The following is a 13,160-nucleotide window of genomic DNA, read 5'->3' on the forward strand; positions in this document are numbered from 1 at the left end:
CTAAGATGGTGAGTCCAGGTTCAGTGAGAAAACTTGTCTCTCTCTGTCTCTCTCTCACTCTCTCTCTCTCTCTCTCTCTCTCTCTCTCTCTCTCTCCCTCCCTCCCTCTCTCTCTGTATATGTATATACAACAAAGATGGGCCAAGGGTGATGGCCTGAGTTCTATCCCTAGGACCCATACGGTAGGAGAACACCAACTACTGAAAGCTGTCCTCTGACTTCTACACATGTGAAACATGTCATGTACATGCATAGCTACATACATATACATAAGTATAATTAAAAATAAGATGAAGGGTGTTTAAGAAAGACACCCAATATCAACCTCTGGCTTTCATATATATGTACACACACACATACACACACACACAAATTGTTCCATCCACCAAGATGAACAGTCAGCAATCATTTCCTCCAGGAAGCCTTCCTTGGTTACCACAAAGTGTTAGCAACTCTATTCTGCTTTCTTCCAACATACACATGTCTGTCTGTCTGTCTGTCTGTCTGTCTGTCTGTCTGAGCCAGGGTCTCATATATCCCAAACTGGCCCTGCACATGCTGTGTGACTGAGATGACCTTAAACTTCTCATCCTCCTGACTCTATATTCCTGAGTTCTGAGATCACAACCATGAGCCACCACACTGGTTTTATGGGGTGCTGGGACTTGGACTCAGAGCTTTGTGCTAGTATAGGTAAGAACTCTACTAATAAAGCCATGTCCTGAACCCCAAGTCTTATTTTAAAACGTGTATTCACTACAGTTTTCCTCAGAATACTACATTCTGAAGAGACACACACTTCTCCTATCAGACTGGATGCTGAGATCAGGCCCCTGCTACGCTCTTTGTCCCCAACACCTTTTAACACTTGTGATGGTTTGTATATGCTCGACCCAGGGAGTGGCACTATTAGAGGTGTGGCCCTGTTGGAGTAGGTGTGGGCTTTAAGACCCTCATCCTAGCTGCCTAAAAGGCAGTGTTCTGCTAGCAGCCTTCAGATGAAGATGTAGAACTCTCAGCTCCTCCTGCACCATGCCTGCCTAGATGCTGCCATGTTCCCACTTTGATGACAATGGAATGAACCTCTGGACTTGTAAGCCAGCCCCAATTAAATGTTGTCCTTTATAAGATTTGCCTTGGTCATGGTGTCTGTTCACAGCAGTAAAACCCTAACTAAGTCAACACTGTTGGCAAAATTCCCCTTCTCATGAAGCCACCCAACTTTTGTCAGAAGCCAGAAATGTACTTTCCCATCTTCTTCCATTGCTGCCCGAGTACAATAATGTGACTTGGGCTCTGCCAATCAAAAGTGAATGGAGTGACACAGTGGCTGGCTCTTATGGAAGCCATTTTGGCACAGGTGGATCCATACATGCAATTTTTTGAGATGACAGTGGCTCTTCCTATGGTTTCTCCTCACTGAACTCCTACTGAGGCTTAATCGGAACAGCAGGGGTGGCATCCCATTACCGTCATGGGGCAGAGCTCTAAGGAACAAATCAATGCGGTCACGCAGGGAAGACTAATTTCTCTCACGGTGGAGAAACAGCGTGGGGAATTTTTATGCAAGCAAGATGCTTGTGTTTTGAAATCTCGTTTGGCCACACTGAGAGGAATGACCTAGAAAAGGGCAGTATGGGGATGCTCGGGCTGGGAAAGATAGATTGTTGTCATGCTAACTCAGTTGTCTGTGGCTCCCTCTCATTTCCTCTTTCATCATGTTACCTCTTGGTCCACAGGCCTTCTGCTCTCCCACTAATTAGGAGTAGCAAGAGACCCCTCATCAGAAGCAATAAGATGCTGGAGCCATACTTCTAGACTTCTAAAGGCATGAGCCCAAATAAACCCTCACACTTACCTACCTCAGATAAGTCACTGCAAGAGAAAACAGACCAAACTATCACAATTCAGTGTCTCATGCTTATGAACATTGGTGCCCATGTTAATTTGTTATTCATCGTTATAACAAAACGCCTGGGATAAATTAACTTAAGAAGATAAAAGCTTTTTCCCAGCTCACTATTTCGGAGGTTTCAGTCCATGTGGAGTTGACGCATGGGCTTTGGGTCTGGGTAAGGCAGAATATCCTGATGGGAACTGAGCATATGGTGGAGTAAAACTGCTCACCTCCGGGCACCCAGGAAGCCAAAAAGGAAGGAAAGAGAGCAGTCCCACAATCCTCTCTGTGTTTGATGCTTTCCTGTTGCTAGGATAAAGTACCACAAGCAAAAGCGACTTATGGAAGAAAGAGTCCATTTTGGCTTTTGGTTTCAGTGAGATGAGAAGAGTTCATCACAACGGCTAATTGCAGGCATGGTGACAGGATCAGGAGGCGGAGAGCTCACATCCAGAACTACACAAAGCAGGAAGCAGCAGAGAGTAAAATGGAAGTGGAGGAAGGATTTTTACCTCAAAGCCCATCCTTAGTGACATATATCCACCAATATGGTGGTTTAAATAAGTTTGGCCCAGGGAATGGCACTATTAGGAGGTGTGGCCTTATTGGAGTAGATGTGGCCTTGTTGGAGTAGGCGTGGCCTTGTTGGAGGAAGTGTGTCACTGTGGGTGTGGACTTTAAGAGCCTCATCCTAGCTGCCTGGAACTTAATCTTCTTCCCAATGAAGACGTAGAACTCTCAGCTCCTCCAGCCCCATGTCTGCCTGGATGCTCCCACCTTGATGATAATGGACTTGTAAGCCAACTCCAACCAAATGTTGTCCTTATTAGAGTTGCCTTGGTCATGGTGTCTCTTCATAGCAGTAAAACCCAAGCTATGGCAGCCAACAAGGCCACTTCACCTAAATTTCACCAGCAGTGCTACCAATTGGGCTGTAAATGCTCAGCCTCTCACATGCTCTCTGCCAGCCTCCCAAAGTCTCTGGATAGTTAAAGTCTAGAGACACGGCTTTGCACGGTACTTCTCAAACTGTATTACCCTAGAACACTATGGTGTTTCCAGGGCTAAGACAGCAGTTCCCTCGAATACATGGAGAAATGACTAGAAAGACTGTGTCAGCTCCACATTTCAGCTCAGAAACTTTGAAAATAAAACAGCCACGGCACCTGCTACTCGTCAGCAAGAGCAGTGGAAAGCAACCGTGCAAGCAAATGCAGTTCGAGCAAAGGCTGTAGCAAGCCCACACACTGGCCCGCTTTGGCCCCGCTTCCCCTCCCAGGTGCTGTTTCCTGCCTGGGATTTCAGATGGCGAGATAGTCCCCTGTTCTCTACCAGCAGATTTGCTCCCCATTTGTCTAAAGGGACCCACTGAGTCTATGTTTACTGCATGGACACCATTCCCTCAGACATTCTTGGCCACTTGAGTTATCATTTTAGTGAGAAAAAAAATGGGGAGGGGAGGTAAGTATACAAAATAATGCTTTAATGACATTTTCATACATACACTCAATTGTTCTTCATTCACACATGCCCCTTGATCACCTTACTCCTCCCCTAAATAGTCCATTTCTGGAGTGTGTGTGTGTGTGTGTGTGTGTGTGTGTGCAGTGTGTGTGTGTGTGTGTATTTTGTATGTATGTGTGTGTGCGTGCACATGCTATTCTGTCTCTTCTAGCTGAATTGGTGCCCTCCCCTCACTAAACAAACAAACCAACAAATGAAAATATACTGGGCCTCTAGCTCCAGTACCATACACATTGGAGTTGAGGCCATCACAGAATAAGTTGTGTAAGGCAGCCTGTCAGAGTGTAGCAGCTAACTAGTGTCCTTAGAAGGGGAATGTGGACACAGATAGAGAGGATAGGTTCTGAAGATACACAGGGAAGGCGTCCATTTAAAGCCAAGAAAGGAGGTCTCAAATAAACCAACAAACTAAAAACAAAAAACAAACAAAAAAACCTAAAAACCTCCGGACATCTTGGTCTTGGTCTTTCAACCTCTGGAACATGAGAAAAACATATTCTAGTAAGCAACGCAGACTGGGGTGGGGTATTGCTTATACCCATCAAGGCCTCCTCACCTCTAAACAGCCTGACCCACAGCTTCTACCAAACCTTCTTCCCTAAGCAAGTTCCTTGCCTTGGTGCGTGTCCTACATCCCTGGCTGGAAAGGTGGAGGATCAAATTCCGAGGATGCACTGCAGCGCACACATTGTGTCCTCCTCATTAGACACCCCCCCCCGGCCCAAATACGATAAGGAACGGTGACCCTGAAATTCTGCTAACGTGGTCGAGAGGCTGCCATCCAGCCAGTGGGCACCGGCTGCCTTTAGAACGCCTGATGGGAAATTAAAAGTGAAAGGCAAGTTTGGAGGTGGGAGGAGCCAAGATGAGACACTCTACCTCAGAATTGTCTTAGGGCGGTGCTGGCTCTGGACCCTTGCTGAGACAGTGGTTTCTACAGAGAAGAAAGCATCTGAAAGGGGCTCCCTGGGTGGCTCGGCCCCTTGGAGGGCCCCTGCCTCACCCAGCCAGGCATCCCTCCCACGCTGTTCCCTCCCAGAAGCCCTCTAGGAGCTGGGGTACAGCTGCTCCGAATTAACACCCAAAGTTCTGTTGGGTATAGAGGATAAAAGGGGCGCTGTTAAGAACGACCCCTTGGGCAGCGAGCGGGGAGGCGGTGGCTTTCCTGAAGAGAAGCCAGGGGAGATGGAAGACTTGGCTAGAGTAGGTAGCAAAGACTGGACCTGTAACTCCCAAATCTAGGGGAAAAGGCAGATCTGCAGCTGATTAGCCACGCCCCTCTGAAGCTTCACCACCATCACTGGCCCAAGACTATGAGAGTTCAGAAATCCCAGCATGTAACGGTCCCAGGGTTGGGCCAGACAGTAGAATTGGCTCATTTGTCTGTCAGTTGATATTGGATGTCCTATCTCAGTTTCCCCAGAGAGTGTTGGATTAAAGGATAATTCACCCGAAATCTGTCTCAGTGCACCACCTGTTTGTTGAACCTGAAAAGAATATTATTTAAGACATCAGTGGCAGCAAGGAATGAGGAAGCCTCTGGCTCCGATGGTCAGGGAGAGCACAACCATTCTCTGCAGCAGGGACCCCTGTGAGAAATGGGCCTAAGATGACTGTGGGCTTACAATGGCAACGGTGAAGTAATAATAAATACATTTAAACATTTTTCTCAGCTGAAATGGATAATACTCCTGTTATGGATAATGCTAGTGTTTTGAGCATATGTCTGGGCTCAGCATGATACATAAACAGTGGGTTCATGACTGAGCCCAGAGTTGCAAAGGCCAGTCAGTACTCAGCGTGCATTCTAAGCATGCTTTCTGTCTCCTGGGCAGACATTTTTAAAGCAGGTATCAACTTTCCTAGTGCTGCAACTTTTTAATACAGTTCCTCAAGTTATGTTGACCCCCCCAACCATAAAATTATTTTCATTGCTACCTCATAACTGTAATTTTGTTACTGTTATGAATGGTAATGATAATATCTGATATGTAGGATATCCAGATATGTGACCCCTGTGAAATGGTCCTTCCACACCCCCCCCCCCAACAGAGTTGAGAACTGACCTTTTAAAGGATGGTTTCAGTCCTCCTTACTGAGGCAAAGGAGAAAGACAGGAAAATTCCACAGACCTGAGAGAGAAAGGAGCCCCGCACCCTGGAATTACTGAAGCCTCTTGCTAGCTGGGAAATCAACCATTAATAGCACCGACTGTGAAGGTCACCAACAGAAAGATAATATTCATTTTATACATAGATATTTTGTTATCATAGCAATAGCCAGGTCTAAGGTCAGCCCACACATGACCTTGGGTCAGACCTCATTCCTTTTCCCAGGCTTATTCTGTGAATTGAAAATAAGGAGTTAGCTGTTTATAGTCAAGATCTCCTGCCTTACAGCGTCCCTGTGATATAGACGTTCACCTTATCAACTGTGATCTAGTCAGGACCCAGCCTATGATCTCACTTGGTTCCTCAGCAAACCCACAATGAAGCTCGTCTCTAAGTGAGAAGCCCTTGTCTCAGGTGTGTCTTGTTTCTTCCCATGTGCCTTTTTCTTAACCCCTGTGCTTAAAATCGTTATTGAAAATGTCTTTCTAAAATAGCTTTTAAATGACTTGCAACTCAAGGCTGGAGATGGCCCAGCTGTTAAAAGTATGCGCTGCTCTTTCAGAAGAGCCAAGTTCTGTTCCCAACACCCAGAACTTGGGCAGCTCACAACCACCTGCGACTCTAGCTCCCAGGGATCCCACATCCTCTCTCACCTCCAACGGTACCTGCACTCTCATACAAGCAAGCAAGCATGAGTGTACACACACACACACACACACACACACACAAAACAAAACTGTTTCGTATTGGCTTGCTTTGAGATTCTTTGTGTGGAAACCAGGGGTCCAGTTTCCCTAACAGAGTAAGGGAACTTCTCCAGCCCTTAGGTGTGACAAGGCAGCTTGTCTCTGCCTTGGGGACTTTGCAGTTCTTACAGATCGTAAACCACTAGCCTGCAGCATCTCTTTCTTATCTAAGGTGAGCAGTCAAGGGGCCACCATCCCCTCTTCGGTTCACCTCTCACTGTTGCTTCCCGCACTGCTCATCTACAGGAGCAGATACTAGGGAACACCCAATATCCCCTCTCCTGAGCCCAGTGCTTGCCCGGGACTTGCCATAAAGACACTAAAACCCACTTTCTCTTCACCTTCCTTCTTCTGCTTCCTGCCCACCCATGGCACTTCCCCCTACAGACCTGAGTGACCTGCTGTGCCTCTTGTTACCACAGGTCTGATTGTAGACTTCTTGTTTTGGCAGATATCTCTGTAGCTACAGGTCTTATGACAGCTGATTAAAATAAATCCCAGGTAGGCTTTGAAGTGGATGGCTGAATGTGAATAAGCATAGGTTAACTGTAAACTTACCACAAACCGCACATCATCTTCAAAAAGAGGGAGGTGTTGGCTCTATCAGTGTGTGAGTGAGTGAATGAGTGAGTGAGTGAGTGAGTGTGTGTGAGAGAGAGAGTGTGTGTGTATGTGAGTGTATGTGAGAGTGTGTGTATGTGAGTGTATGTGAGAGAGTATGTATGTGAGTGGGTGTGAGAGTGTCTGTGTGAGAGAGAGGGGGAAGAGTGTGTGTGTGTGAGAGAGAGGTGGGAGGGAGAGGGAGAGAAAGAGTGTGTTTAAAGTGAAGACAAGTGAGAGAGTAACCCAGTTTTGGGAGAGGATGAGCTGAGCCCATACACAGGCAGTCCTCAGTCACATGTTTGGAGTTCGAGTGAGGAACAAAGGTTGTACGAAGGACAGACAGCCTTCTTCCTGCATGTGTCCCGCAGAGCTTGCCCAAGCCAGGACACAGGGCTGGAAGATCCAGTTAACACCACTCCCACGTCAAATTGAAACATCACCTCCTCCTTTTCAGGAATGGCCCCCACGAAATCCACACAAACCAACAGAACGCAGAGGTGAAGGAAATGCCCCTTTCATGTGTATTCTTAATGATGCCATCACAAGCTTCCATTAATCCAGAATGCTGAGATGAGGTCCCAGGTGCACAAAGCATGCTGCCCTGTGTCCATGAACGCTCAACAAATTATGTGAGTTATTGTCGCTGTTCTCAGCAAGTGGTAAGCAGATTCTCTAAGCAGCTTTTCAATAACATTTAGGCGACCAATTACAAGAAGTCAGTAAAATGAAATTCAGGCCACACTGTGGCTGGGCTATATATAAGTTCATCTTCCTTGGATGATTACGGCACATTTTAAAATGCTGTATAGCTTCTGATGTTATGAGTAACCTTAATTGCTTCTGTATCTTAATGATTATAAAGTATATCCTGAGTATAATTTGGGTGTACACAAGGTGATACTGCAGAGTCTGGATGACCCTCTGAGTGTTGGACCAGGATAAAGCATGACATATCTATGGGGCATCCAAAGAGCTAGAACCCTTCCCAGATGTATCAACTGTGAGCATGTTAATCTCCAGGGAGAAGCAATTTGATCTTGAGCTGATCCTCTCAATCTCCTCTGCAGAGATCTGGGTTGGTTTGGTTTTTGAGACAGGGTCTCCCATATTCCAGACTGGCCTCACACTAGCAAAAGATGGCCATGAACTTCTCATCCTCCTTCCTCCACCGAGAGCTGAAGTACAGGCTTGTGCCACCACACCTCGTTACACAATGCTAAAGATTGAAGCCTAATGCTAGGCAAGTAGACCACCAAATGAGCTGCATGCCCAGCTCTCTACTAGAGTTGCTACAGGAGGCAGGTATTCACAACCCTACCCTCAACTGTCTTTCTTCCCCTGCCCCAACGTGGAGCTACCCAGGTTCCACAGAATCACCCATTTCCATTATTAGAAATAAATAATATAAATTGCAGTGTTTATTTCTTTATATTCTCCTCTGGGGATTTTATATGCCCAAAGAGACAAACCTTGTACAGCAACACATGGCCTAAAAGAATACTGCTGTCTTAGTTAGGGTCTTACTACTGTGAACAGACACCATGACCAATGCAAGTCTTATAAAGGACAACATTTAATTTGGGCTGCCTTACAGGTTCAGAGGTTCAGTCCATTATCACTAAGGTGGAAGCATGGCAGCATCCAGGCAGGCATGGTGCAGGCAGAACTAAGAGTTGTATATCTAAACCTGCTAGTGGAAGACTGGTTTCCAGGCAGCTAGGGTGAGGATCTTAAGCCCATGCCCTCAGGCACACAGCTACTCCAACAAAGCTACAACTTCTAATCCTGTCCTTGGCCGAGCATATATAAACCATCACAACTGCCAAATCTATGTTCACGGTTCTGAGTTCCAGATATACAAGTGTGGGTATCCAGGAAGCAGTAGCCTTCCAGAAGCAAGAAAAAAAATGGTCTTTCCTTTGGAAGTGTGAGGTTGGAAATATGGCCACTGAATCACCCTTCTGGGGACTGTCAGAGTTTCTTCTGCTATCTCAACTACACTATTTCCTTCTCTGATGGGTTTAAACCCCTCTAGAGTATTGATTTAATAATAGAATGTTGATTTAAGCATTTCTGAGTGGCAATTCAAAACATGAAGAAAAAAAAAAAAAAGGTCTTTGGAAACCTGGAAAACCCTTCAGCAGTGCAGCATCAGGGATTACAAACACATTCACAATGGCCACCCAACAACCTTAGTCAGAACCAGTATCCAGGGATCTGACCCACCATGGGTTCCCTTATTTCCAATCCAGGCAAACACTCCTGGCAGCATCCATAAAGCCAATGGGTATAAACCTCTTTCATGGTTCTGATGTTCTTGGGGTCTTACATCATGGTGCTGATGCTCATGGGTTCTTGTATCATAGTGCTGGTGTTCACATGGTTAACTGTGATGCCAATACTCACCCTCTAGCCACTGTGCTCTTGGCAGCCACAGCTAGTCAGTCAGCTTCTAACAAAAATCCCCTGGCTCCCCCTGAGAGAGAATGAAGCCTAGGACAGGTGAAGAATTCTGGAGCTGGACATGCCCACATTTCCTGGGACAGTGGAACAAAGTATTCACAAGGCTGTATCTTACCCATGGGATCAGGGGGATGCTTTCTTTGTGAGCTAACACTCCTACACTGCCTAAGTTACTTTTCTATTGTTGTAATAAAACACATGACCAAAGCAACTTATAAAGGAGAACATTTAATTTGGGGCTAGAGTCCATGACCATCACGGCAGAAAACATGATAATGGGCACATAGGCATGACACTGGAGCAGCAGCTAAAAGCTTACATCTGATCCAAAAGCACAAGGCGGGGGCAGGGGGAAGAGAGAGAGAGAGAGAGAGAGAGAGAGAGAGAGAGAGAGAGAGAGAGAGAGAGAGAGAGACTAACTGGGAATGGCATTGGCTTTTGAAAACTCAAAGCCCATCTCTAGTGACATATCTCTTCCAACAATGCCACACATACCTCCTCATCTTTCCCATCCAGTTCTACCAGCTCAAACAGTCAAATATATGAGACTGTGGGGATCATTTCCGTTCAAGCTACCACATCCATCCATATCATCACCTTTGATATGACCACTGGCTCCAATATGCTCATTTTTTATGGCCCAGTAGTACCTCACTGTCAAAGATGGCTGCCTTCAGTACTTCATTCCTTCCTTGACATGTAAAACCTGCTTTTCTGTCCCTTTGAGGCTGAGCTGCTCTGACAGCTGCATCAATAGAATAGAGTAGAAGTGACTCCATCTTTCTGTTACACCCTGATCTGCCATGGGAGACTATGGGAAGAGGCCCTGTAGGCACAGGGAGAAGGAAAGAAGAGGTTTAGCCACCTTCATGACTCAGCTAAACTCACCCTTCCTGCTCTTCTATGCCAGGACCTCTCACTTAAGAGCCAAGCCTTCCTAGACCCTCTAGACCAGCCGGTCCCAAGCCAAATCCCACTTAGAGACCCAACAATTCCACATCAGGCAAAAAGTTGCTCAGCCAAACTCTACGAAAATATCATGAGCCACAGACTCATGGGCTTATAGAAAATGGCTGTTGTAACGGTGCATTTGAGAGAAGGCTCCCTGGAATCAGCTGTGCTTAGGCCCTGTTCGCACCACCACAGGAAGACAAAAACACTTCTCAGGGCTCTGGGTTCCCCATGCAAATCCCCTGGAGTCTTACCATATCCAGGGCAGGACTGGACCCCCTGATCTGGAGCGACAAACCTCAGTTCTGATATCCCACAACCATGGCCTCTGCTCCCTGCCAACCTCTCTCCTAGGCTGACGGGTGCAATTCCTCAGGAACTCAAGTTAATTACTGACTTTAAGACTCAAAGGTTCTAAGTGTTGTCTATTTATTGTTCTATTTTTAAGGGCTACAAAGGGCAAACGCCCCCTCCTTCGGAGACTGGTGCCTTTGAGAGCGGCAGCCAGCGCCTGAGCTACAGCCTAGAGAGTGGTGGTTCAGACCCTACAGCCAAGCTGCAAGGTTACCTTAGATAAGACAGCCCCCCAACCCCCGCTCCAGCCATAGGATGACCCCAGACCACAGTTATGCTTGGTCTGCTAAAACCATGTGTGGTCCTAATTTTAAAGGGCCTAGCTAGTACATTTGGCTTATATATAAGATGTGACTAGCTCAGGGTCAAAGGAGACAGGGACAAGTACAGGCAGCCTCTCATCTTGAGGGACAGTTTATGAGTGGTCTGCTCCCTCCTCCTTCTTCCCTGCATGGACAGTGGAGGTGGGAAAGGTGCGGGCACTACCAGGAAAGCACTTCCTCTGTCACCCGCTGCTTGTGCATGTACTTAAGGGTCCCCTTGGGTTTAGACCCACAGACCATCAAGAATAGGCTTGCACTTTCTCTAAGTCTTTACTTTCCATTTAAATGGAGGGAATGTCCTAGAGTCAGTCGGGAAGCTGCATGAGAGATGCTGTGGACTTTAGAGAAATGGAGACTAACGGGGCTCTCTTCTCTCAGACTCTCTTTGCATCACAGGTTTACATGTGACCGTGTTCGCAACACAGCAGCCACCGCCACCTGACTCCCTCACCAGAGGCCCAAACCAAAGGAGACCACTCCATCTCAGAGATGAGCCTCCAGAACTGCAAGATCCATACATCATCTCTGGGGGCAGTGGGATGGCTCGCCTGGAAAAGGAGCCTGCTGCCAAAGTTGACCACCTGTCTTCAATCCCCAGGACCTACTTGTTGGAAGGAAAGAATAAATGTACAAATTGACTTTCTGATCCATGAGAAAGCCTCCCACCACACATAAAATAAAATTAAAAATTTAAATGTAATTCTTAGAACATTTAAAAATAAATAAAAATAAACACTTAATCTTTACTCGGGTATTTTATTGTAGTAACATGAAGCTAACTAATGCAAATTTCTAAGCAAGAGCACAGTGACACGGCACCCTAAGAAAGCTAATATGGTCTACTCCTCTACTTTAAACCTTCCCACCCTTAACACACACACACACACACACACACACAGTAGCTTAGGAATTGTACATTTTCTGGTTTAGTGGAGCGCCCTTTAATTAGGTAGAATAGCATGTTCTGCTGCAAAACCACAAGGCGTGGGGCTTCCTGGGTTTGTCTCAGCAAAAAGGACAGTCCAGGTCTCTCTGCCAAGATCCGTCACAGATGAACAGCTGCCTGGTCCTCAGCATCTGGACAGGCCCTCTGGAGCTGTGACCTCTGCTTAAATATCCAGGGGGACATCAAAACAGCTCCTCCAACAGCAGCTAGTCCCATAAGCGACCTCCTGGAAAAGGCTTCCAAGTGTACTTTTCATTACAATGCTAATTCCCGGTGTGCTCTACCCGGAGCACTGCAAATAAGCTGTGGTAGTTTGAATAAAAAAAAAAAAAGTGCCAGTTTGTAGGGGGTGTCCCATAGGGAGTGGTACTTCCTGTTGGGAGGCCTTGTTGGAGTAGGTGTGGCCATGTGGGAGGAACTGTATATCACTCTCTTCCTGTTGCCTGGGTACCTCTCAAGTACCACAGCTGCCTTCATGCCACCTTGCTCTGTGCGTTGACAGTAATGCACTAAACGTGTAGTTATTACTGCAAGCCAGCCCCAATAAGTAGTGTCCTTTATAAGAGTTGCCAAGGTCATGGTGTCTCTTCACAACAATGAAACCCTAACTAAGATGCAAGCATCTCCTTAACCACTGCAGTGATGTAGCAGAGTGAGGTTCACAGACCTTCTGTATTTACACATGAGGGAACTGGGGGGTCAGAGACATCTAGGAAGGGAATTCTTTTGAGAACACCAAACTGGGGGCTTCCCTTAATGTTTTATGTTTACAGTGGGAGAATAAAATTACTTATGAATAAGTGATATCAGGCTGCAGGTCCAGACTCAGGCCACCATGCTGAACACTAGTACCTGATTCTGACTGTGCCGTACGCTTGGTGGGTCTCAGTCCCCTCATCGGATGGACGCACCCACTGCACACAGCAGCCTGGCTTTAGAAATGACTTTTAGAGAGTACTTCATTGCACCATGAAACTAAAGCTTTAATTGTCCCTTAAAAATATCTTCAGGAGGCTAGAGAGATGGCTTAGTGGTTAAGAGCACTGACTGCTCTTCCAAAGGTCCTGAGTTCAAATCCCAGCAACCACATGGTGGCTCACAACCATTTATAAGGGGATCTGATGCCCTCTTCTGGGGTGTCTGAAAACAGCTACAGTGTACTTACATAAAATAAATAAGTAAATTTTTACAAAAAAAAAAATCTTGAAGGGTTCTAGAAGCCTAAAGGGGAAATAAGCATAA

The 13,160-nt window shown here is 46.3% G+C and overlaps 1 protein-coding gene across 8 annotated transcripts in view; it reads right to left on the reverse strand.

Moving 5' to 3' along the window:
* The window catches only part of Pdzd2 (PDZ domain containing 2), a 380,223-nt gene that overhangs the window by 296,206 nt on the left and 70,857 nt on the right, over positions 1-13,160 (reverse strand). For 3 of the 8 annotated variants that reach the window (XM_029469407.1, XM_029469414.1, XM_029469404.1), the window contains exon 1: positions 10,550-10,627. The exons of 4 other annotated variants lie outside the window; for them this stretch is intronic. The gene's annotated coding sequence lies outside the window, so the exon portion shown is untranslated. Of the gene's footprint in view, positions 1-10,549; positions 10,628-13,160 lie in introns of those variants that run through there. One more of the 8 variants, XM_029469410.1, reaches the window with a different exon arrangement.

The sequence above is a fragment of the Mus caroli genome, chromosome 15, assembly GCF_900094665.2.
Source record: "Mus caroli chromosome 15, CAROLI_EIJ_v1.1, whole genome shotgun sequence".
NCBI classification, from domain to species: domain Eukaryota; kingdom Metazoa; phylum Chordata; class Mammalia; order Rodentia; family Muridae; genus Mus; species Mus caroli.